Source organism: Chiloscyllium plagiosum, unplaced genomic scaffold (genome assembly GCF_037043375.1).
Source record: "Chiloscyllium plagiosum isolate Xiang-an unplaced genomic scaffold, Cpla_swu_hap1 HiC_scaffold_22, whole genome shotgun sequence".
Lineage (NCBI taxonomy): Eukaryota > Metazoa > Chordata > Chondrichthyes > Orectolobiformes > Hemiscylliidae > Chiloscyllium > Chiloscyllium plagiosum.
The window spans coordinates 64,778,419-64,783,373 of NW_028270160.1; positions in this window are offsets into that span (position 1 = coordinate 64,778,419).

The following is a 4,955-nucleotide window of genomic DNA, read 5'->3' on the forward strand; positions in this document are numbered from 1 at the left end:
CTCCCACACACAAGTCTATAGCTACCTCTCTTGTCTGAAGGAAATGGGAGGATTTGAAGGAGCTGTTGTTGAGAGTGAGGACCAGTTCCGCCAATCAAATGAGAGTGTCAGTGGAGGGGGACTGGTTGGGTCAGCTGGAGAGGAAGAAATGGAGGGCTGTTAGGCCTTCCTCATGGTGGATGGAGGTATAATGGGACTAGATGTCCATGGTGAAGATGAGGTGTTGGGGCCGGAGAATCAAAACTCATGGAGGACTTGGAGGACATGGGTGGCATCTTGGATGTATGTGGGGAGTTCATGGACCAAGGGGGACGGAATGGAATCGAGATATGAGGAGATGAGTTCTGGGGGGCAGGAGCAGGCAGAGACAATCTGTCGATCGGGACAGTCAGGTTTGTGGATTTGGGGTAAGAGGTAAAACTGGGCTGCACAGGGTTGGGAAACTGTGAGGTTGGAGACTGTGGATGGGAGATCCTCTGAAGTGATGAGGTTGTGAATGGTTTGGGAGATGATGGCTTGGTATTGAGAGATGGTGTCATGGTTGAGAGTGCAGTAGGAGGAGACATTGGTGAGTTGGTGTTTGGCTTCAGTGAGGTCGAGGCCAGTGCGCCAAATGACCACTGTACACCCCCTGTCAGTTGGTTTGGTGCTGAGGTTGGGGTTGGAGCGGAGGGAGTGGAGGGCTGCAAGTTGCGAGGGTGGGAGGTTGGAGGAGGTGAGGGGGGTAGACAGGTTGAGGCAGTCAATGTCACAATGGCAGCTGGAGATAAAGAGGTTGAAGGAGGATAAGAGGTGAACACGGTGTGTCCAAGAGGATGGAGTAGATTGGAGGCAGGAGAATGGATCTGGATCTTTGGAGGATGGGTGGGAGTCGCAATCAAAAAGTAAGCATGAGGCGGAGGTGGCGGTAGAAAAGTTAAATATTGCAGTGCGTACAGAATTCACTCACACGGGGGCATAGTGGGATAAAGGTAAGGCCTTTGCTGAGGACTGACTGTTCATCCTCAGTGAGGGGGAGGCCTTGGAGGGATACTGAATACCCAGTAGGGCTTGGGGCTGGGACCTGGTGTGGAGCTGGAGTTGTGGAGGTGGAGACTGTCTCTGGAGAGGAGTCAGTCATGCGATCGTTGGTGACATTGTAAGTGAGCTCATCGGAGGAAGTGATGGTGGTGGTCGTGGGAGTGGAAGTGGTGCATTCTGTAGCAACTGCGGGGACAGAAGTGACATTCTCGGTGGTGTATGTGGCAGTGGTGTTTTCACCGGCGGTGTATACGGAGGTGGCATCATCGGTGATATTCCAGTAAGCGACGTCAGCGGTGGCAGTCATAGGAGTGGAAGTGGTGTGTTTCTCAGCAACCGTGGGGGGCAGAAATGATGTGGCTGGCAGTGTTTGTGGAAGTGGTATATTCGGCAGCATTTGTGGAGGCGGTGGTTTCGGTGGTGTTAGCAGAGGGAGCATGGTTGGCGGTGGCCATGGAGGCAAAATGGATGGGGCTATCCCGGGAACTGACATCAGCGCGGTGGTCGCAGAGACAGAAGTAGGGTGTTCGGTGGCAACTGCGGGGGTGGAAGTGTCGACACAGCAGGTGGTGTTTGTGGAAGCGGTGGTTCCGGTGGTGTTCACAGAGGCCGCATGGTTGGTGGTGGCCGCGGTGTTCTCAGCAGCGGTTTCCGCGGTAGTTATGTCATTGTTTGCGGCAGTGGTGGCGATTGTAGTGACCGCATGGATAATGGCATCCAATCGGTTCCAGAGAGGGCCGGGGAAGGGGTTGGAGTGTTGAAGATTCCCAGGTTTGATTACACATCTTCCCACTCCCCTTCCTATAAAGATGTGGTCCCTTACTCCCAATTCTCTGCCTCCACCACATGTGCTCCCAGGAGAAGCAATTCCACTCCAGGATATCCCAGATTTCCTCCTATTGCAATTTCCTTTCCCACATGATCAATATTGCCCTCCATCGCATTTTCTCCACTTACTGCACCTCCGCCCTTGAACCCCACCCCCACCCAACTGCAACAAGGATAGAATCTCCCAGTCCTTACATTCCACCCCATGAATCTTCCAGCATTTTCTCCACCTACAAGTGAGACCCCATCAACAAGCATATGTTTCCCTCCTCTCCCTTGACTGCATTCCACAGTGACCATTCCCTCCACGACTCCCTCGTTGGGTCCACACTCCCCACCAACCCACCCTCTACACCTGGTACAATCCCTTGCTGCCGCACGAGGTGCAAAGCCTGTGCCCACACTTTCCCTCTCATCTCCGTGAGATCATTTCAAATCCGGCACAGATATTCCTGCACACCATCCCACCTCATTGCTCTTGGTCTACTCTACACTGGGGAGACTGAGCACCAACCCACGGAGCGGTTCAGGGAACATCTCTGGTGTGCATGCACCAAACAATCCTATCGCCCCCAGCCAACCACTTCACCTCCACCCTCGTACTCCTCAAAGGACATGCAAATCCTGGCACCCCCTCCACCACCAAATCAAAGCCACTCACCAACTGGAAGAAGAATGCCTCATCTTCTGCCCCGGGACCCTACAATCACATGGCATCAACATTGACTTCACGAGTGTCTGTATCACCCCACCCCTACATCATCCCAGATCCAACTCTCCAACTCAGCACCACCCTCTTGACCTGACCTACCTGTCCATCTTCCTTCCCACCTGTCCACTCCACCCTCCTCATCAATCTATTATAATCACTACCCACTTGCATCCACCTATCGCCATCCCACCTACCTTTCCCCCCAGCCCCACCCCCTCCTCATTATTTATCTCTCAGCCCCCTTCTCCCTCCACATTCCTGATGAAGGGCTTATGCCCAAAACGTCAACTCTCCTGCTTCTCGAATGCTGTGCTTTTCTCAGCGCCACAGTTTTCAACTTTTAAATTGATATTGTCTTAAAAGAAAGTCTTTTTAATCCTTTTCTAAGACCACCTTCAATAAAACAATGTGACGACATGGACAAACTATTTCTCATTCCAAATTCTGACTTCAAACGAGATGGCTCCCAAAACGTTTTATGTTTTGAGAAGCATTTCTTGCGAACCCACTTTTTTCCATAACATCATCTTTTATACAGCAGGTGAAAAATTGTTTTTAATCTTATCGATGTTCTTGTTCTGATTTCAGTTGAATGTAACTGTCAAGTGAGCTCTCTTTGAAGATAATCCCATTTTCACAGAATGCTTCTTTGACTTCTATGGGGGAAAAAGACTTGTTTAACTCTGCCTAATGGTCCTACTCTTTTGTCCACACTATCTGACTCCTGGGTGATAGTTTCACTGTATTCTAACAGATGAAAGGCTTAACAGACAATCAATTTTTCAATGTTTAATTTCAGTTATATCACACTGCAAATTTTTGCTATAAATTCTGTGTTAAGATCGAGCCCTCCACTATCACCTGGTGAAGGAGCGTCGCTCCGAAAGCTAGTGTGCTTCCAATTAAACCTGTTGAACTATAACCTGGTGTTGTGTGATTTGGGACTATAACCTGGTGGTGTAATTTTTAACCTTGTTCACCCCAGTCCAATAACACCAAATCAGGTTGTAGTTCAACAGATTTACTTGAAAGCTCGTGCTTCCAAATAAGCCTGTTGGACAGCAACACGGTGTTGTGTGATTTTTAACTTTGCATTGGTATAAAACAGTTGGGAAAACATTCTTACCGACATCCCAAGCTCATCTTTTCTTGTCTTGCAAGATAACAGTCCCAGCTGCTGTCTGTCCACAGATCTCTGTCTGGCACACTTGATATTTGCTAAACCTAGGGACAGGTTCATTTCATGATCAGTTTCAATGTCAATATCCAGTTAGTCCAGTCACAAGACTAGGTCAACCTGCAGCCTTTTCCTCAAATTACACATAATGGGTACATTGCTTACCTGTTAGAAATAATATTTACCCTGCAGTTCTTTTTACCAGTTTCCATGGATTTTTAAATCCATATCTAACTGTAAAGGACATAAATAGGTACCATAGGCTAACTTATTGCAGACTGTACCTAACTCAGTTGTTACTTTCATAACCTTTTTTAAAACCCTTGAAGGAAACACGCATAATTGCCATCACACATTTCCACAATTTCTTGTGGAGGTCCTGCTGCCAATGATGCTAATTGTTCCATTACACTATATTTAGCAATTTCATTTCAGAATATCCCAGTGACATGTTAATTTCAATGAAAGAATGCTGCTTCTCCCAGCCTCTCAAACGTAAAGCCAATTAAACTCTGACTCCTGTGATCCCATCATCCTTCCCAATTATCCATTTTAGGAGTTTGAGATCATGGTTACATTTGTAGTAATTTTCTGATAGCTTATTGAGTTTATTAGGGAGCAGTATCATAGAACCCCTACAGTATGGAAAGAGGCCATTCAGCCCATCGAGTTCACACAGACCCTCCCAAAAGCAAGCCAACTGCTCCCCCCTCCCCCCAACACCATCACCACCACCACCATCCCTGAAACCCGGCATTTCCATGGCTAATCCACCTAGTTTACACATCCCTGGTACTATGGGAAATTTAGCATGGCCAATCTACCCTAACATATACATCTTTAGGTTGTGGGAGGACATCCATGCAGACATGGGGAGAATGTGCAAACTCCACACAGTAGTTGAGTGGAGTCGAACCTGGGACCCTGGTGCAGTGTTAACCACTGAGCCACTGTGCCACCTAGTAACTTAGCTATGATACATTAGATAAAGAAGGTATACGGTGGAAAGAGGCCTTTTGGCCCATCGGGTCCACACAGACCCTCCCAAGAGCCTCTTATCTGTTCTCAAGAGGTTTTGGAGCCATGAGGTCACGCTGCAGCTGTACAAAACTCTGGTGCAGATGCACTTGGAGTATTGCGTAAGGTTCTGGTCGCCGCATTGTAGGAAGGATATGGAAACTTTGGAGATTTACTAGGATGTTGCCTAGGATGGAGGGA